At 41.7% G+C, this 21,364-nt stretch overlaps 1 protein-coding gene across 3 annotated transcripts in view; it reads left to right on the forward strand.

Moving 5' to 3' along the window:
• Positions 1 to 2,543: 2,543 nt before the first annotated feature.
• NCK1 (NCK adaptor protein 1) overlaps positions 2,544 to 21,364 on the forward strand; it is a 69,603-nt gene continuing 50,782 nt past the window's right edge. For 2 of the 3 annotated variants that reach the window (XM_006083736.3, XM_014450977.2), the window contains exon 1: positions 2,544 to 2,620. The gene's annotated coding sequence lies outside the window, so the exon portion shown is untranslated. Of the gene's footprint in view, positions 2,621 to 2,935; positions 3,046 to 21,364 lie in introns of those variants that run through there. The other variant, XM_023749571.1, reaches the window with a different exon arrangement.

The raw sequence follows: 21,364 nt of genomic DNA on the forward strand, positions 1-21,364 counted from the left end.
GTCTTTGAGTAGCCTCCTCTTCCCCTTCAATATTCTCCTGTACTTATTTTGGGCTACAGTTTCATCTATCAATGTTATTTTATCTTTGTTCTACATTTTACAGATTCCCCAGATTTATAGATTGCTGATTATATTTTCATTTATATTCTGGTGTTACTACTAATTTATCATTTTCCCAAACATATTTTGGGGTGGGAAAAATTTATTTTATTGATTTTTTACAGAGAGGAAGGGAGAGGAATAGAGAGTTAGAAATATCGATGAGAGAGAAACATTGATCAGTTGCCTCCTGCACACTCCCTACTGGGGATGTGCCCGCAACCAAGGTACATGCCCTTGACCCAAAACCCGTTGGTTCGCAGGCCAACGCTCTATCCACTGAGCCAAACCGGTCAGGGCTCTTTTAGACTTCTTTAAATGAGATTAGTTTATTTTTGAAATCACTAAAAATATATATTAAAAAAAACATGTTTACAAGGAACTAAAACACTTTAAAATCCCTTGATTCTTCTATTGCTTAAACAGGTGGCACACGGTTGTCAAGAAATCTGCAAAGTCTTATAAAGGGTCTGTTCTGATCCTTGGCCCATTCAAAATACATATTCCTTTTCAAAATAAAAACTAAACTTATGACTTGAGCATATTTTTTTTTCTGGGTTTATTTTTCCCACTTGAGGTAGGTGGCATAAGCTACCTGATGGCAAGGATTACTTTACCTATTATATTTGTATTCACATCCCCCTGCCCCTAACACATGCTAAATGTGTAAATAGTATTGAATTGAGCTAGGTTTCCCTAACAGTTCGCACTGTGATTTTGGATAAATAGTTTTAACTTCTGGACAATGGTTTCTCCAGCTTAAAAAAATGAGTGTAGTATCTCAGTCCATAAACTTTATAAGGTGTATCAATAAAAGTGTTGTACTAGTCAGCTCAGGCTGCCATAACAAAATGCCACAGAGTGAGTGGCTCAAACAATAAAAATGCCTCACAGTTCTGCAGGCTCAGTTCCACATCAGGGTGCCAGCATGGTCAGCTTCTGGAGAGATCTGTCTTGTACATGGCTGCCTTCTCACTGTGTCCTCTCACGGTGAAGACCGAGAGCAAGCTCTCTGGTGTCTCTTCTAATAAAGACACTCATCCTGTAAGATTAGGGCCTCACTCTCACCACCTCAGACAACTTAATTACTGCCTAAAGGCCCTATCTCCAAATATAGCCAGATGGGGGGGGGGGGTTAGGGTTCAATATATAAATTTTGGGAGGCAGCCATGATAAAATACGGCACTGAGATCCTAATAGTAAATTCAAAATTCACTTACATTATTCACTGCAGATGCCAACAATAAGATGTAAACAGAGAGAGAGAGTGGCTGTTGTTCAGAGTTTCATGACATTATTTGCCTCAGCCTACTTGAAGCCAGGAAGCGGCCGCTGGTGATTTGAGGTCGACCTTGCGATCCTGTATATGGCAAGCAAACCACATACAATCACCGGTATTCAAATGAATAAATTTTGAAGTTAAATGCAGAAAGGTGTGAACTCGTGGGACGTAAAGTCAGGGCCGGGATGAAAGTTGGGGACGGGCGAGGTATTAATAACGCCTTCAACGATATTTACTGACGTGCTATCACGTGCCAGGCACTGGGGGGGAAAACTGAAAGCTGATATGGTTCCTACCTTAAAAGGAGTTTACAATCTAAATAGGATGCGGGCAAACTACTTCAACAGCTCGGATGGGGAAAAGACCAACACCCCACGCAGCGTCCCTGAGCCCAGCAGGCTTCCCTGAGAAGTTGGTGAGGACGGAATGGGGCCGGCTGCGGGGCTGCAGCTCGCGTCGGGATCCTGATGGCCAGGCGGGGGGCTGGGGCTGAGCCCCTGAGAGCGGGCAGACCCGTCCCCGAAAGTCACTGTCCTTTCTCTTCACAGCATGACCACTGAAGGCAAGACTGGAAGCTCCCTACACACCAAGACCTTTCGAAGGTCCTCGGACTCTATTTCGGGTTGTGGCTCACATTAAGCGTATGTCTTACATTTTTCTCCCAAGTTCCCATTTTCAGGCCTTTTGGTTTTTCTTTTTTGCTGTCTGCCCCCAAGCATCTTCATCTGCCAAGACTCTTTTCAGGTGCAGAGACCCGAAGGAAGATCCCAGAGCGGCTGGGGCTGACCTCGGGAAGCAGTCATTTTTTTTTTGTTTTTTTTTGCTGTGGAGTCTCTCTCCGCAGCGCGGAGGAGGACGGCCCACAGTAGGCAGCCGGAGAGGAAAAAAGCGACGGGAGTCTGATGAAGGCCGGCGCTTCTCACTCTCCGGCTCGCTCTCCGCCGCGCAGCCTCAGCTCAGTCCACGCCCAGCACAGCGCTTGACTGACAGGCAGCTTCGCCCAATCCCGGTGCGGCGGATGGAAGGGACGGGGAGACCGAACCTATCAGAGGAGGTCAAGAGAGGGTTTCCTGCCCGCACGGACCCGCCCACGGCCTCGCGGCCAGTCGGCGCTGCACCTCCGCCCGCCCGCTGCGCGCGCCCCGCCCCTTTCCCCAGAGCTACGCGGCGGCTGAGCGGAGGCCTCGTGCCGTAACGGCCATCGCGGCGGCCGCGGCGGCGTCTGGGTGCCCTCGTCAGGTGAGCTGGGGCCGCCGAGGCTCGGCAGAGGGACGGAGAGACGGCCTTGCCGGCGGGCAGATGCACGGGGAGCCCTTCCTTGTCCCTGGCGCTCACACAGCCTGCTATTCGTGGCGTCGCTTCCTCTTCCCAGGCGAAGTTAGCCCCGGGCGCCGTCTGCCGGCCCGGAGCTGAGCCGAAGGGGGCGGGGAGGCCCGGCCTGGGCGTCTGCACTGAGGTTTCGCGCGACCCTCCGGCCACTACCTCGGGGGAGGGAGGCGGGGCCCCGCGGCTTTCCTGTCCGCCTCCGGAGTGCCCGGTCTCGGTGAGCACCCCGGGCGGCCACCCCTGCGAGGCTGGGAGGTCCACTGTGCGGCGTGCGTGCTTCTCTGTTTCTTTTCCTCCCCAAATCCCGTTGCCGGTTGTGACCTCATGCAGCCAGGAAGGTAGGGACGTGGGAGAGGAGGGAAGGGGGGCGTTCGCGTCTAGCCTGAGCCCCGTGCGGCGGGTGGACATCCTCGGGATGCGCCCTCTGCCCCTCCCCCAGCCACAGCCCCAGCCGGTTCCCTGGTCCCTGGGAAATCGGGGGTATTTTCATCGAAGGGACCTGTGGTAGATTTCCTACCTGAATTGCTTGGGTTGTGAGCTTTTGACTTGCCTTGTAATATATCCGGTAAAAACCGACCTTGGTTGGCTGATTTTGTAACCTTATGCGTTCCCATAAAAGTTAAATTTGCCGTTAGAAGCTCAGGAAGCTGGGTTTTGTTCAGGGCTGAGAACGGTGACATTATAGACGCTCAATTAAATTCGAGCTGATGAACTGATCAGCTAAAAATAATTCTACCCATTAGATTCTGTAAGAAAGCTGACAAGGTAGGAAAGAATGAAGTTAAGGACAATTTTTTAAAATCCCACCTTGGGTGGTGAGCAAAGAAGCTCAATGCAGGAGTTACTCATTTTTAAAAATCTTTGGTAGATTTATGAAAACTCAACCGTACAGTTTATTAAGCACCTGGAGAGCACTGTGCCTAAAGGCTCAGTTTTCAGCGAGGTCACAAAGTGAAGGGAGAGATACTTCATGAAGAAGGTTTTGTTTGAAAATTGTCGATAATATTCAGTTTTTAAATAGGCATCCCATTCACAGTTGGATAGTAACTCAAGAAGTGTGCATTGGTTGATTAATAGTAGTTTCATTCCATCTTGATTACAAACTCTGAGATTTTTTTTTCTTTGGGAAAATTGTGATCTGTGAGAATTAGCTGTGGTATCTCAACACTAGTTGCCAAGTGTTCAAGACTCCTTAACTGTGCTTGTTCACTTGCTTAATTTTAAATCGTGTACTTTATTTTTCTAAGCACTATCTTTTAGTCCATGTAAATAAAACTTGAAGCATACATACAATGCCTTTTTAGTTTATTGAGAGATACTTTGTGCCCTGGGTTTATTTTTCTTATGGACCTTTTGGACCTGCCAAAGTTCAAGGTAGATTTGATGTGATTATTGTTACAAATTACTTGTCAGGAAGACTTGATTTGATAAATACAGATGTAGTCCTTTTTTCCTATCATAGTTTTATAACTTTTACAATTTACTCACCTTTATAATATAGAAAAATACCAAATGTTCTCTACCTACACCAGAAGATTAAATCATCATTTAGTTGATACATAAAAATCAGAGGAAACTCTGGAAATCACTAAGCACTTAAAAGATCTTCATAAATACTCTGCTGTGCTGTTTTAGGAAGACAACTAACAGGGCCAAAAATGACATTTAAAGATGAAGGCAACAATTTTGTCTGGATGATCCTCACTAAACTATTTCAGAGTTAGAATTTATAGTCTTTCCTTCAAAATTGATTCCATATGTTATGGTAATATTATGCTTTCAATTGCCCAGACACAAATCTTGGTTTTACCTTTGATTTCCTCGATTCACATATCATTGGCTAATTTTTCAGCCATTTTTTTGAAATTTCTTTCAGATACCTGTTTATTTCCTCTAGCTTTTAACTAGGTTTTCTGTCTGCCTTTTCTTCCTACTCAGTATATCCAGCCTTCTGCCTAATCTGTTTTTTAAAAAATATGTTTTTATTGATTTTTAGAGAGAAAGGAAGGAAGAGGGATAGAGAGAAACATCCATGAAATGAGAGAGAAACATCAATCAGCTGCCTCCTGCACACCCCCTCATGTGGATTAAGCTGCAACCCAGGAATCGAACCAGTGAGCTCTTGGTTCCTGGATTAAGACTCAACTGTTGAGCCACACTGGCCTGTCCTAATCATAAAATAATGTTTTGAACATATCTCTCATTGTTAAACCAATAGCTCCCCGTTACCTATAGACCAGTGGTTCTCAACCTTCTGGCCCTTTAAATACAGTTCCTCGTGTTGTGACCCAACCATAAAATTATTTTCATTGCTATTTCATAACTGTAATGTTGCTACTGTTATGCATCGTAATGTAAATATCTGATATGCAGGATGGTCTTAGGCGACCCCTGTGAAAGGGTCGTTTGACCGCCAAAGGGGTCGCGACCCACAGGTTGAGAACTGCTGCTATAGACTATAGTTCACATTATTAGCCGTTTAACTATCTGCTCAAAACCGGTTCTTCCTAATGACAGCACAGTTTCTCTGTAGGAACTGTCCACCTAATCCAGTTGTCGGCAAACTGCAGCTGGCGAGCCACATTCGGCTCTGTGGCCCCTTGAGTGTGGCTCTTCCACAAAATACCAGGTGCGGGCGCGCATGTACAGTGTGATTGAAACTTCGTGGCCCATGCGCAGAAGTTGGTATTTTGTGGAAGAGCCACACTCAAGGGGCCAAAGAGCCGCGTGTGGCTCGCGAGCCGCAGTTTGCCGACCGCTGACCTCACCAAACCAATCTCTTGTTCTCATTTAGACTTTGTATTTTTCTACCTTTATATCTGTTGAGACTTTGAATGTCTACGCATAGCCTGCCTATTCTTTTAAAAGAAAATTTCTCTCCTAAGGTACCCAAATAGCAAAGGAACTCAAATTTTGTTAAGTTTCATTTTTGGTCCATCAGTGCAGCCTTCCAGATCTTTTGTTCTCTGTGTTGTTTTCTTTTGAACCCATAGCCTTTATTGTTTTATCATTCCTTTAGTTTTTTAATCTGATGTGGGCTTGTATCATCATATCATGGGACAGTATTGTGGGAAAGTTGGAATTCCACCTTCTGTTTATAAGGAAAATGCAATCCATACAAAATATCTGAATTAAAATGCACACATCTAGTGATGGTGTCAGAGCTGAGACTTAACCTTTGATTTCCTAACTCTAGTACTGTGTGTTTTTACAAATTTTCTGTATATTCTTTATGAAACTATACTGCTCATCTCTTGCAATATTGTTTTTTATTGCTTCATATTACTTTGCATTTTGTGTATTTATGCCTTCTATAAATTCAGAACTTTTTTTTATGAGGACAGGGGAACCTTCATGATCAATTGAAACAATGATTTAAAAGTATACTTGCAGTCTTTTCCTATGCTTGTTAGATGTATCAACAGCACTAACAAAAATAATGTTCTCTACAGTTGTGTCTTCTGACTCACTAAAAAGTGAATGAATCTCTTAAAAGTTTTACTGCTGGAGTTTGTTTGAATCTCTTGATAAAGAGACTGAATATTTGGGGGCCTTGAAAGTAGATGGGAACAATGTGATGGTTTGGAGGGAACCCCTCAGGCTTTATCACTTAATTCAGTGGTTCTCAACCTTCTCGCCCTTTAAATACAGTTCCTCATGTTGTGACCCAACCATAAAATTATTTTCGTTGCTACTTCATAACTGTAATGTTGCTACTGTTATGAATCCTAATGTAAATATCTGATATGCAGGATGGTCTTAGGCGACCCCTGTGAAAGAGTTTTTTGACCGCCAAAGGGGTCGCGACTCACAGGTTGAGAACCGCTGATAAATGTAATGATTTTTTCTAAAAATGATCTTGTTGATTCTTAGAACAGTAACACTTTTACATTTTGCTACTTTGTCACTTTGTTCATCTGTGAAGAACCAGATTATTGAGCAATCCACTTATTGAGCAAAACATTCTGAAAATCATTTGTTCTTTTTGGGAAGTTAGATCTTTTATACATATACTAGAGGCCCGGTGCACAAAAATTTGTGCACTGGGGGGGGGGGCAGGGGGACCCTCAGCCTGGCCTGTACCCTCTCACAGTCTGGGACCCCTCGGGAGATAATGACCTGCTGGCTTAGGCCCGCTCCCGGGTGCCTGGCCAGTCTGGGTGAGGGGCTGAGGGCCGTTTTCAGGCTGGCGGGTGACTGAAGCTCCCAACCTGTCCTTTTTTCCTTTTTTTTTTTTTTTATTCTGGGCCAGCTTTAGCTCTGAGGCCTCCGCTGCTGAAAGCAGGTTTCTGGCCTTTGTTTACCTTCTGTATTTGAAACCATGTTGCGGTCCAGCTGGCTGAAGCGTGGCTGACTAAAGCAGGTTTCTGGGGGTTTGTTTAGCTTCTATATTTGTTACAATGTTTCTTAAACTGCAGCTCAGAGGCCGGCAAGATAGGCAGGGAAGCTTGGCTTCCTCCGTCACTGAAGCAAGCAAGCCTCATGTTCCGCTTCAAGCTGCCTGGCTGCCGGCCGCCATCTTGGCTGGCAGTTAATTTGCATATCTCCCTGATTAGCCAATGGGAAGGGTAGCGGCCGTACGGCTAATTACCATGTTTCTCTTTTATTAGATAGGAAGGAGGATAGGATTTGCTCTTCATATTCCTCCCTCCCCCCTTTAACTCTAAAGTTTCTCTGAATAGCAGCCTTGATATTTATACACACACACACACACATACATAGGGTTGCCTTGATATTTTTTTATATATATATATATATATATATATATATATATATTGAATTCAGAGAGGAAGGGAGAGGGAGAGAGAGAAACATTAATGATGAGGGAGAATCATTGATTGGCTGCCTCCTGCATGTCCCCCACTGGGGATTGAGCACTGCAGCCCAGGCATGTGCCCTTAACTGGAATCGAACCCGGGACCCTTCACTCCGCAGGTTGACGCCCATCTACCCAGCCAAACCAGCTAGGGCTGCCTTGGTGTTGTTGCTTTTTCACATTTATTTATTTAGCAAGAGTTGAATGATGTAAGACAGGTAGGTAGCACAGAAAGCTATCAGGTGAAATATCTCTGGAGAGGATGCTTTACTCTTTTGGTCTGAAACAGGTTTAGAAGCTATTATTCTTTTAACTTTTGGTTGTTTATAATGATTTTTATTTGTTTAAGTAAATTATCTGCTAAAATAAACAGTTGAAACACTGATTCTCGTTTCTTTTTTTTATTCCTGAAATTGTACTTAAGGACATAAGTATGGTATGAATAATTTCCACTTTTGTTCATACAGACCAATTGAATAAAGCAGTGAGAATATGGCTTGGGGAAATCTTTTAAAAAACAGATGCATCTGAAAAGGATTTTGTTGTTTGTTTTTAAAGAATCAGCCTTCCAAAAACTTCAGTACATGTTTCCCAAATCATCTTGCCTCTAGATCAATTCAAATAATAGATACAGCAAAGAATTTAATGTGCCTTGTATTCCAGCTATATTACAGAAATGTTTAAGGCATTGGAAATGTTTCTTTGGAAATGCTTGATCACCTCAAGGTACTACATGTTCTTGAATGATAACAATTTTTACTTTTAGAAACATTTAGAATACTTTGTATACAACCCCTTCTGCCCAGAATTCTTTCCGGGGAAGTTTTTCTTTTTCTTTTTCTTTTTTTCTTTAAAAGGCCTATTTTTGCATTTGTAGACATATACCCATCACTCAGATCAAGGTATAGAGACTATTTGTAGTGCTCCAGAATAATCTGTCATACTTCTCAATCAGTATCTCCTATCCTCAAAAGAAATCACTATTCTGACTTACATGATCATAGATTATTTTTGCCCATTCTTGAACTTAATAGAAATGGAACCATACAGTACTCTTTTGTGGATGGCTGTTTTGCTTAGCATTGTGTTTGTGAGATTTATCCATGATGTTGGGTGCAGCAATAGTTACTTTATTTTATTTTTTTCCCCCACTGATGATAGTATTTCATTGAAATAATACACAATTTTAAAAAATGAGCTACTAATGGATATTTGGTTTTTCCCAGTTTTTTAACTATTATGAATAAAGCTGTTAAAAACATTTACTTAGAAGTCTTTTAGTAGACATACACACTCATATTTTTTATTTTTAATGTTTCTATTGATTTCTATGAGGAAGGAAGAAGGGGAGAGAGAGAAAGAAACATCAATGATGAGAATTATTGATCAGCTGCCTCCTGCACGCCCCCCATGTGCCCTGACTGGGAATTGAACTGTGATCTGCTTCATGGGTTGATGCTCAACCATTGGACCACACCAGCTGGGCTAACTCATTTCTTTTTGGTATGAATACCTGGGAGTAGAATTGCACTATCCTTGTCTACCAGTTTTTGAACCGGCTTGATCCAGCTTTCTCCTTTTACAACAAAACTGGTGACTCTGCTTTTCCCCTGTGTTAAATCTGTTGCCTGTGAATCATGCAGTTCTTTCAATTTGATCCCTCCTTTAAAAAAAAATTTTTTTTATTGATTTCAGAGAGGAAGGGAGAGGGAGAGATAGAAATATCAATGATGAGAGAGAATCATTGATTGGCTCCCTTCTGCACACACCCCACCTGGGATTAAGCCTGCAACCTCGAATCGAACTTTGACCTCCTGGTTCACAGGTTTGACACTCAACCACTGCCGGCTGGACTTGATGCCTCCTTTTGATGGAGTATATACCACCGTAGATTCCTGTGAAAGGTTGCAATCTTGCCGAAACCGGTTTGGCTCAGTGGATAGAGCGTCGGCCTGCGGACTGAAAAGTCCCAGGTTCGATTCCGGTCAAGGGCATGTACCTTGGTTGCGGGCACATCCCCAGTGGGGAGTGTGCAGGAAGCAGCTGATCGATGTTTCTCTCTCATCGATGTTTCTAACTCTCTATCTCTCTCCTTTCCTCTCTGTAAAAACTCAATAAAATATATTTTAAAAAAAAGAAAAGGTTGCAATCTTGCATTAATGAAAATATATTTTTTCTTGTTTTTGTCTTCCTGCTTGATTTGGTTCAGTAATGAATTCTAGATTGGAAATAATTTTTCTTCAAAATTCTGAAGGCATCTCTCTATTATTTTCTAGCTTTTGAGAATTCCGAAGACATTCTGATTCCTAATCCTAATGTTTTCTGCTTTTCTGGAATTTTGTATCTCTTGTACTGAAATTTAATGTGTGTGACTTGGCATGCATCCATTTTTTGTGTTTTCCTGGATATCGTGTCCTCCAAATCTGCAAAATTATGTTCATCAGTTCTGGGAAGTCTTCAATTATTTCATTGATGGTTATATTAGTTTTCTGGGACTGCCATCACAAAATACCACAGACTGGGTGGGACAAATAACAGAAATTTATTTTCTCACAGTTCTTGAGACTGGAAGTCCAAGATCAAGGTGCCGTCAGGGTTGGTTTCTGATGAGATTTCTTCCTGATTTATAGACAGTCTCCTTTTTCATAAAACCTTTCTTGCTTTCTCCTTCTTTAGGGGCATCAGTCCTTTTGCATTATTTACGGCTCCACCCTTATGACCTCATTACCCTCAGTTGTCTGTTATAGTCCTTATCTAGAGTTTCAACATGAATTTTTGGGGTGACACAATTTAGTCCATTACAGTGGGTGGTTTCCTCTTCCTTCTGTTTTTCTCTGAACTTCTCTTATTTGTTTGAATCTCTTAGGCTAGTCCTCTCTTCGTTTTTTTCTGCTGTTTTTCATCTCATAATCTTTTTTGCTCTATTTTATGTGAAAGGCTTCTTTAATATTTTCTAAGCCTTCTGTTGAAAATTTCATTTTTGCTGTCAAGATACTAATTTCCTGCCCTGGTCTGTGTGGCTCAGGTGGTTGTGCGTTGTCCTGTGCACTGAAAGGTTGCTAGTTGAATCCTGGTCTGAGCACATGCCCAGGTTGCAGGCTCGATCCCTGGTAGGGGGCATGCAGGAGGCAGCCAGTGGATGCTATGCTCTCACATCGATGTTTCTCTCCCCCTCTCCCTTCCTCTCTCTCTAAAAATCAATAAACTATTGGGGGGGGGGGGAGAATTTGATTTCCCAAGAGCTCTTTTTATTCTCTCAAATTTTTTGTATAGAGAGCATCCTGTACTTGTTTCATTGTTGTACTTTTCTAATTTCTGAGGCTACAAATTATTATTTCTTTAAAAATGTTCTTTTCTTTTTGCAGACTATTTCTCCTATATTGACCTCTAACTTTTATGTTGGAGGCTTATTTCAGAAGTCATTAATCTTTGGCTATTATCTCCTGATAGTAAACCTGAATTAATGGTGACTTAAATACTGGACTTAATTGCATGGTGGTTTGAGTGAGCCAGTTTTTGAGAAAACCCTGTTATATGAGAGGTGTTTCCTCTTGTGTCAGGTTCATGAGGGGAAAACTCAGTCTGCTTGAGGGCTGAAAGTTGGTCCACCAGGGTTATGTGTGTGTGAGGGGATTTGGGGGGACTGGATTTCTCATTCCCCCACTTTCGGTAGGGTATGCAGACCTTTAATTATATCTGGTTATTCCTCATTCAGAGTGGGGTAGCCAACCATCAGGTAGATTTGGGGATTTAACTGCTTCTCAACTTTTACCCAGTTTTCCTTATTTAACTCTTGCCTCAATTTAAGTAGTATGAGGTACTACCAGTTCCTGAATCTTTTGAGAATTCCAAGGTATAAATTGGATTTTTCAACTCCTATTTAGGAGTTAGGGTTAGCTTCACTTTTCCGGAGTTCACTGAGTAGTTGCCATTGTCCATCTGTCTTTTAGCTTCCGATATTTTGTTGCTTATTGTTTGCTTTCCTGTTTGCCCTGTGTAAATTTCTTTTTTAAAAAACTTTTCTGTATTCCACCGTTTTAACTGCAACTCCTCAAAAATGCTCTTTGTACTGCCCTTAGTTAAGAATGATTTATGTATAAAAAAGGAATATATGACAGAGACTGTGTATGTCCCAAAAAGCCTGAAATATTTACTATCTGGCTCTTCACAGAAAAAATTTGCCTACCCTGTCCTTGTTATAAAGTTTCCCGTTTCCTTTAATAAAGCTGTTTCTAGCCTACTACTATTTTTACTTACACTCAAGCTTTACAGTCTTGGAACTTCCTGGAGCTTTTTGTTTTAATTCGTTTAGTGCATGTCATGGAAGTAATGACTAAGAATTGGTAGGATATTCTCTATTATCAGAGCTGTGAGATTTTTTAAAAAATGTAAAATATCAAAGAGTAGGAAAAGTAAAATGTTGATGAAATAAGTCACAGAACACATAATATGCGTATGTATGCATTGTTCTTTGTCTTGTCATCTAAGTGCAAAACATAGGTGCATGTACTTTGAAGAATGGGAAAAGGGGCAGTTGTAATATTGAGAACAGCCCAAGTCATATTTTAAATGAGTCATTTTCATCAGCCCTCTCTGTAGTTGGAAAATCATAACTGGCAGAATAAATCTGCTCTGGGCAAGAAGCTGTTCCAGGCAGTGACAATACATATCCTATATAATAAAACCCTAACATGCAAATCAACCGAATGGCAGAATGACCAGTTGCTATGAGGTACACTGACCACCAGGGGGCAGACGCTCAACACAGGAGCTGCCCCCTAGTGGTCAGTGTGCTCCCACAGGGGGAGTGCCACTCAGCCAGAAGCCGGGTTCACGGCTGACGAGTGCAGTGGCAGTGGCAGTGGCAGTGGCGGGGGCCTCTCCTGCCTTCGCAGCAACGCTAAGAACTGGAGCGGGCGCAGGCTGGGCTGAGGGACTCCCCCACCCCCAGTGTGTACAATTGCCTTGCACCGGGCCTCTAGTACATATACACTGAGTGGCCAGATTATTATGACCACCCCATCAGTACTTCGTTGGGCCACCTTTTGCCCTCAAAACTGCTGCGATTCTTCTTGGCATTGACTCCACGAGATGTTGAAAGGTGATGCGAGGAATCTGACACAATGCCTGATGAATAGCACTGTCCAGTTCTGTGAGATCTGATGGTTGTGGAACCAGCTGCCTGATGGCTCTTTTAACTTCGTCCCACAAATGCTCAATTGGATTGAGATCTGGTGATTGTGGGGGTCACCTAAGCAAGGTAAAGTCTCCCTTATGTTTTTTTTTTTTAATATATTTTATTGATTTTTTACAGAGAGGAAGGGAGAGGGATAGAGAGTTAGAAACATCGATGAGAGAGAAACATCGATCAACTGCCTCCTGCATACCCCCCATTGGTGATGTGCCTGCAACCAAGGTACATGCCCTTGACTGGAATCGAACCTGGGACCCTTGAGTCTGCAGGCTGACACTCTATCCACTGAGCCAAACCAGTCAGGGCTCCCTTATGTTCTTTTTTTTTTTTTTTTTATCCCTTATGTTCTTGATACAACTCCTGCACAATATGAGCACCATGGCATGGCGCATTGTCTTGTTGGAAGAAGCCATCTCCATTGGGATACGCCATCAACATGTTAGGATAAACCTGATCAGCAATGATACTTAGGTATGTTGTGCTATTCACATGTTGTTCCACACAAATTAAAAGGCCCAAATCATGCCAGGAAAACATGCCCCAAACCATAACTTCCCCCACCAGCTTGAAGGGTTGTACTCATGCATGTGGGGTGCATGCTTTCATGCTGTTTCCGACAAATTCTCACTCTGCCATCTGCATGATGCAACTGGAAACATGATTCATCGAACCACATGACTTTTTTCCAATTCTCGACTGTCCAATCCTTGTGTTCCTGTGCGAATTGGAGACGTTTTATCTTGGTAACTGCAGACAGCAAAGGTGTTCGAACAGGCCTTCGGCTTCCATATCCCATAAGATGCAGTGTATGGCGAACAGTGCGTTCAGAGATCATTTGAGAGGAACCCTGATTAAGATCTGCAGTAATTTGATGCACTGTTGCCTTTCTGTTGTTTTATACCAGTGTTGCCACTCTCTTTTCTGCCCTAACATTGACTAGTCGCTGATGGCCACAATTCGCACGTTCAGACCCAGATTTTCGGCTGACAGTCCAGTCTTTAAACACTTTAACAACAGCTGCTCTTGAACATTTAACAAATTCAGCTGTTTTGCTGATACTTGCTCCATGGCTCCGAGCGCCAACAATCATCCCACGTTCAAAGGCTGTTAAATCGCGTTGTTTACCCATACCTTCAGAAAAATATCACTTCTACTGTTGTGGTAAACAGCCTGCTTCCCTATTTATAATGGTCTGGCCTTCTAGCAACTTCAGTGCAAAATTATAGCTAATTTGCCTACAAACGTCAGGTGGTCATAATAATCTGTATATGTGTAAGTATGTGTACATATATATGTATCTCTATGTATAAAAGCCTAAGCGACCATTAGGACTGAACAACCGGAACAAATGGTCGACCAGTCGCTATGATCCGCACTGACCACCAGGGGGCACATGCTCAACGCAGGAGCTGCCCCCTGGTGGTCAGTGTGCTCCCACAGCCAACCACTTGTGGCTGGCCGGTGGTGTCCGGCATCTGTTCCTTCTGTGCCCAGCTGGCGACTGTCACCTCCTCTCCCAACCCCGCCCGTGGGATGGGGAACCAGGGGTGGGAGGTGGTGGATGCAGCCTGTCTCTCCCCTGGCCAGCAGTCCCCAATTGGCCCGACTCTGATCGGCCCTGATTGCTGGCCAGGCCTAGGGACCCCACCTGTGCACGAATTCATGCACCGGGCCTCTAGAGTGTGTGTGTGTGTGTGTGTGTGTGTGTGCGCATACATATATGTGTGATAAAGTCCTGACTGCAGACATACTCAAATATGTTTAGTCTTAATTGTATGAGGAGTCTCTGTAATGAGTTTTCTTATATAATTCTTTCTCTCCTCTAAATGGTATCTTGTCACTTATTTTTTAATATGTATATTATATTCCAGATTTGTTTCTATGAATATACAAATTTATGCTCACTTAAAAAAAAATAGGATCACATGCTATATATTGTTTTCTGACTTGGCTTTATAAATAAATGTTCTATGTCAGTATATATAAATTTAAATATTCTGGAGTCAGCTTAAATTCTGACATAGGCTTCATAACTGTTTGGGCTTAGGCCACTGTAAGCCTCATTTTTCTGATCTGTAAAATGGGGATGATACCTAATCAAAAGATTACTATAAGGTTTAAATGAGAATCTGTTAATCCATTTAACTGCTAAGCAGTGTTTGGTGCACATTTAAAAGCTTTAGAATTAATTTCTAGATGTGAACTAACTGGGTCCAAAGATATAAATGTTTAAAATGTTTCTGTTGCCAAACTGCTATTCATAAAAACATAAACAAACATCTTACCAACAAATAGTGTTCCTTAACTCTGTGTCATTATTCTAATTTTTGCTAACCTAGTAGGCAAAAACTGACAGAACTAATAGAATTAGAGAAATTCATAAGTATAATATGGTATATTTTAGCATAACTCTGAATAATTAGTAGAACAATAAGTAAAAAAAGATTTTGAACAACATAATTAACAAATGAGTCTAAATGACATACATTGAACATTTCACCCAGCACCTGCAGAATATAGATTTTTTTTCAATTGCCTATGGAAATTTTACCTAAATTGACATATGCTGGACCATAAAAAAATATGAAAAGTGTATGCTTTGAAATATTGGAATTAAGCCAGAAGTTTATTGCAAAAAAAAATAACTAAAAAATTGTCAGCTGTTTTGGAAACTAAATAATATATTCCTAGACAATCCAGAGAGTAAAGAAGAAATAACATTAGACTGTTTTGAACTGAGTGATGAATATATGACATATAACTTACGAGATACTGCCCTCACCAGTTTAGCTCAGTGGATAGAGCATCAGCCTGCAGACTAAAGGGTCCTGGGTTCGATTCCATTCAAGGTCATGTACCGTGGTTGCAGGCTTGGTTGTGTGCAGGAAGCAACCAATCGATGTGTCTCTCTCGCATCACTGTTTCTCTCTGTCTCCCCCTCCCTTCCACTCTGTCTAAAAATCAATCAGAAAAATATCTTCGGGTTGGATTAATAACAACAAAAAAAAAAGTGCAAGAGGTAAGCCATGCTTAAAAGAAAGTTTATAGCCTTGAAATGCATATAGTAGAAAGAACAAAGGCTAAAAATAATTCAGAGGACTTTTGGGTAAAAGTAGATAAGTGAAAGATGCATTTGCTTTAACTACAAAGCTTACTAAGGTGATACACTAAAGGATATTTTTTTTAAAGATTTGAACTACACAGGTAAAAAGTATTCAAGAAGAAATAAAATTTGCAAACTGGAAAGCAAATGGACTAATAGAAACTTCTTAGTAGACTTAAAAAAGTGTTCAATCCTAATAGAAAAGAATCCTCAGGCTCAGGAATAGATAGGTAGCATCAGGCATTTTTGTCAAAGGGGTGAGAATGGTGCTAAAAATAGGATTGCTTGAAACTGTTTAAGAAGCAGCTCAGCCCTGGCTAGTGTGGGTCAATCATGCCTCTCTCACCACCACCCCCTCTGCCCCCCAGGCAACCAATCCATGTCTCTCTCACACATCCATATTTTTCTCTTCCCTCTCCCTCCCTCCCTCCCTTCCATTCTAGCCACACCCACCAGGGCTCTCTAAAAATCAGTGGGGAAAAAATATCCTTAGGTGAGGATTAACAAGACAAACAAAAAATGAACCAGCCCAGTCAGTCATAATAGCTAAAAAGAATAAACAACCCAAATTTCTACCAATTGAATCATCTATAATAATAAAAGTGTAATATGCAAATCGACCGAACTGCCCAACAGCAGAACGACCATCCAGATGACCTTCTGGGCGAAGCCGGGGCTGCGAAGGCCTACTCTTGCACGAATTTCATGCATCGGGCCTCTAGTGGGTAATAAAATGCATATCCATACAATGGAATATTATTTGGCAATAAAAAGAAATGAAGTGGTGATACATGTTATAACATGAATGAACCTTGAAAACATTATGGTAAGTGAAATAGCCAGTCACAAAAAGACCACATATTGTATGATTCTCTTTGTATGAAATATCCAGAAAATGTATTATCTATAGAGACAGAATAAATTAGTGGTTGCCTAGGGCTGGAGCAGGAGAAGATTCGAGGGAAATACCTGATCAAGAGTACTAGGGTTTTTTTTTTGGTATGATTAAATGTTCTAAAATTGATTGTGATGATGGTTGCACAACTCAATATACTAAAAACCATTGAAAATATACACTTTAAATGGGTGAGTTGCATAGCATGTGAGTTATATCTCAGTAAGCTATTAAAAAAAAAGCTTCAACCTAGGTCTCTGTCAATTTGTATAGCTAAGTGACTGCCCTGTCAGAAGACTGAAAATTTATCCTCTGTAGGTGACAAATAAAGCATCTTTTAGAGAGGGTTGGGCACTAGACATACCATAATTGAAAGGCAGGTGTCCTACTGAAAACACTTGGATTAAATGAAATATGCTTAGTGTTAGGATCCTTATTGAAACCTCCTCTCCTGTTTGGCTCCCAGAATCTGGTAATCAATTCAGAACTTACAGGATGCTTCTTTTACTATTATAGTAGCCCAAGAAGAAAAACTATGTTATTCATGATCAACTTTTAAAGCCTACTTTTAAATATGAGAAAGGCTTTTAATATGAGACCAAAACAAATAGAAAAGAATTTGGACCAATCAGGACAAAAAAACAAAAACCCTGAAAATTAGAGAAGAAGAAGAAGAAAAGATTCAACAGAAGTAGAGAAAACCTCTCATAACGTACAGGAAAAGATGGAAGATAGGTGAAAAAGAAAATTAAAAGGTCAGTTTAAGAGATCAACTTTCAAGTAACACTAGTGCCAGTGAGAGAGAACAGAAAAGAACAGAGTAGAAATATCAGTGAAATATTTTTAAAATCCACAATTGAGAAACATCATTTTGCAGATTGAGAGCCCTTTGGGTGCCCAGGATAGTGGTTGAAAATAGATACACACTTTCAATCGGGTCTAGTCAGGAAAATGGAGGCCACACCACTTATAACAGAATTTAATATAAAGAATTGTTTAGCCAGATGATATAGGTTGAATTGTGCCCCTTCCCCCCAAAGATACGTTGAAGTCCTAACCCCTAATATGTTGGAATATTATTTTATTTGGAAATAAAATCTTTATAGAGATAATCAAGTTAACAGTGAGATCATTAGAGTATATTCTAATCCAATATGTTGGGCATTTTAAAACGGGAAATTTGGACATAGATGCACACAGAAGAATGCCTGAGGCTACCTGAAACTGGAAGAGGGGCCTAGAACAGATCCTTCCTTAACCCTTTGTACACCGTAAGCATCTATAGACACAATTAAATTCAAAATATCATGGTGTGTGGGGATGGTTTCTGTTTTGGACATGTGACAGTTAACTGGTAATTAGTGCCTTCAGAGAGAGGATGGCCCACCCATACCTTGATTTCAGACTTCTGGGGGCCACAAAGGTGGTATGGATTTCTGTTTTAAGCCAACCCATTGTGTGTTTGTTACAGCAGCCCTCAGAAACCAATACACTAGATAATTGGGGAGCTGAAAAGGAAATAAGCAAACACTTAGATATCACAGAGACAGTAACTTTAGTAAGTATAGCAGATCCTTAAAGTCGTGGAATAAAGTCATTTTGTTCAACCATGTTTCCTTATTCAATGAAATGCCATAGGAATATAACTCTTGTTATATAAATTAGCTTATGATAAAATTGTTTCACTTACAATCACAGAACTAGTCAACTATATTAAGTGAGGTTTTACTATAATTAACTAGTCCCTAGGGCTGGAAGAACAAAGAGATTGGGTTTATTAGAATTTAGAAACTTGAAGAGTGGCCCTGAGGAGATGAAACTCAGATTTCTGAGGAGTAGCTAGCTGCCTGCTCAGGAAGTATAGGTATCTTAGGAGACTTGCTGAGGTTGGTCTGGGAATGGTAGGTAAAACACAAAAGCAAAAAATGGCTAACTTAGAACCAATGCTGCTATTGAGACCACTGCTATTGGCAGAGTGAAGGTCATTGGTTGTTGGTTGTTGGTTGATGCTGACCTGAAGAAGTATCTCTTTGTTCCCTCCTTTGTTCTAGTGTCTTTCTGGTGCCCCTTATAGGCTATCTGATAGAGCATGCTAGCAAAGAAGTGTGATTTGCAGGGTTCTAGCCCCCCTCCCATATTACAAAGCACAGTGGAATAGAGTAGGTTTGAAGCCTATTAGCTTAAAAATCCACATACACAGACACTGAGGTGTGTCGTGAAATTTTGTAGTATCTGGGACAAAGCAGATCCTATAAACTTTCTTAGGGGGCAAATGAGTCACATTTCAGAGATTCAGCATTCTCAAGTGCAACCTCACAAGCTAAAAGACTGTGAGCAATGCCCTCAAAATCTGAGGGAAGATGATATCCAAGCTAGAATCCTTTATCCAGCCAAAATTATTGAGCATAAATATAGTGTAGACATTTTAAGACATACAACCAAAAATTTCTCTTGCTGCTTTTCTTAGAAAGCTATTGTCTGATTTGCTTCACCCACCAAAAAGGAGGAGTAAACCTCAATGAAAGAGGACAATGATACAGGAAATTAAATTCTAGAGAGACAAATGGGATACCTAAGGTAATAGTAAAGAGGATTCCCTGAATGCTAACTGATCCTATATAATAATCCTATATAATAAAAGGTTAATATGCAAGTACACCGAACGGTTTAACAACCGGTCGCTCTGACAAGCACTGACCACCAGGGGGCGGATGCTCAATGCAGGAGCTGCCCCTTGGTGGTCAGTATGCTCCCACAGGGGAAGTGCCACTCAGCCAGAGCTGTGCTCATGGCTGGCGAGCGCAGTGGCGGTGGTGGGAGAGGCTAAAGATGTCCGACTGCCAGCTTAGGCCCACTCCCCCTCCCCACGGGGAGCCGTCCTAAGTTGGACATCCCCTGAGGGCTCCCTGCCTGGGCTGGGCTGAGAGACACCCTCTCCCCCCCCCCACCCCCACACACACACATGTCATGCACAGGGCCTCTAGTTATCAGATAAAAGAACAGTAAGTCCAGATTTGAGCATGTGAGAAGGTGATGGTAGATTTTTGAAAATGAAAATAATAGAATACCTGATGTCTGTATTAGACAATAATTTAGGCAATTGGCAAAGAGTTTAAAGTTGAATTAATGATGTCTTTTCTTTGTTTAGCTTTTTATATTGAAGTTTTAGAGCATCATCACTCTTTCTTAAATGATCTCATTCTATCCTATGATTTTAAATAGTATTGATTGGTATGTGGCTGGTTCATAAATTTATGTCTCTAGGGAAGATCTCTGCCCTGAACTCCAGAATCATATAATATCCATTTATCTACTGCTGTATAAAAATCACTCCAAAACTGAATGGTTTAAACAATAACCTCCCTTACCCACCCCTGCCTCCCAATGTTTCTGTGATTTGCATGTGGACAGGGTTTGGGTGGAGATGGCTTGTTTCTAAGTTCCATGTGTTATCATTTAGGCTGGCCTGAAAGATTTATTTTTAAAATAAGCTTATTTACATTGTTGACAAGTTGGTGTTAACAGTTGGCTGAGACCTGCTTGGCTGGCTGTGGGTTAGGGGCCTTGATTCCTCTCCATGTGGATCTCTATAGAGGCTGCTTTGGCTTCATCATAGCTCCATAAACAAGCATCTCTAGGGTGTTTGGCAGAAGCTGTAATACCATTTATAACAGCCTTAGAAGTTGAGTAGCTTTAATTCTGCATAGTAATAAGCATACCCAGATTCACTGGCTATCCTCCCATTTGGAGGTGTGGTCTAAATCACTTAGTAAGAAAAACAAATAGGATGGGAGATTCTATCTTAGCTATCTTTGAAATGCAATATGCCACATATCAAGCTGTTTCCTTGATATTGCCATTTGGATATCTCATAGGCATTTTGAACTTAAAGATAATAAAAACAAGTCTTCATTTCTTTACTCTTAATCTGCACCCCCATCCCCATTTGTCCACTCCTCAGTCTTTACCATTTTGTTAAATGGTGTTGTCATCCACTCAGTAGCTATAAGCCAGGTAGGTGTCATATCTGACTCCTTTTTCACCCCTCAATCCATCATCAAGTCTTGTCTCTTCCATCTCTATATACAACTTGAATTTTTTTGTTCTCTATCTACATGGTCATTATACCACTTACCTTCACTTGGAGTGTTGGCCTTCTGTTTTCTGTGGGATTGTTTTTGATTGGTGATTTGTAACATCCTGTTATTTTATGAAATACTAGAGGCCTGGTGCATGAAATTTGTGCACAGGTAGGGTTCCTAGGCCTGGCTGGCGATCAGGGCCAATCAGGGCCTTTCGGTTGTCGTCCGGGACCTTCCCCAGCTGCCAGCTGCCCAACGGGGCCTTCCTTCATTCCGTGCTGCCCCCTGGTGGTCAGCGCACGCCATAGCAAGTGATCGAACTCCCGGTCTCCCAGTGGAACTCCTGAGGGGACACTTTGCATATTAGCCTTTTATATATAGACTAGAGGCCTGGTGCACAAAATTTGTGCACGGGGTGAGAGGGGGGTCCCTCAGCCAGGCCTGTGCCCTCTCACAATCGGACCCCTCCGGATATGTCCGACTACCAGTTTAGGCCTGATCCCTGCAGGCAGTCGGACATCCCTCTCGCAATCTGGGACCTCCTGCTTCTAAACACTCGCTGCCTGG

Source organism: Myotis lucifugus, unplaced genomic scaffold, assembly GCF_000147115.1.
Source record: "Myotis lucifugus unplaced genomic scaffold, Myoluc2.0 scaffold_8, whole genome shotgun sequence".
Classification (NCBI taxonomy): domain Eukaryota; kingdom Metazoa; phylum Chordata; class Mammalia; order Chiroptera; family Vespertilionidae; genus Myotis; species Myotis lucifugus.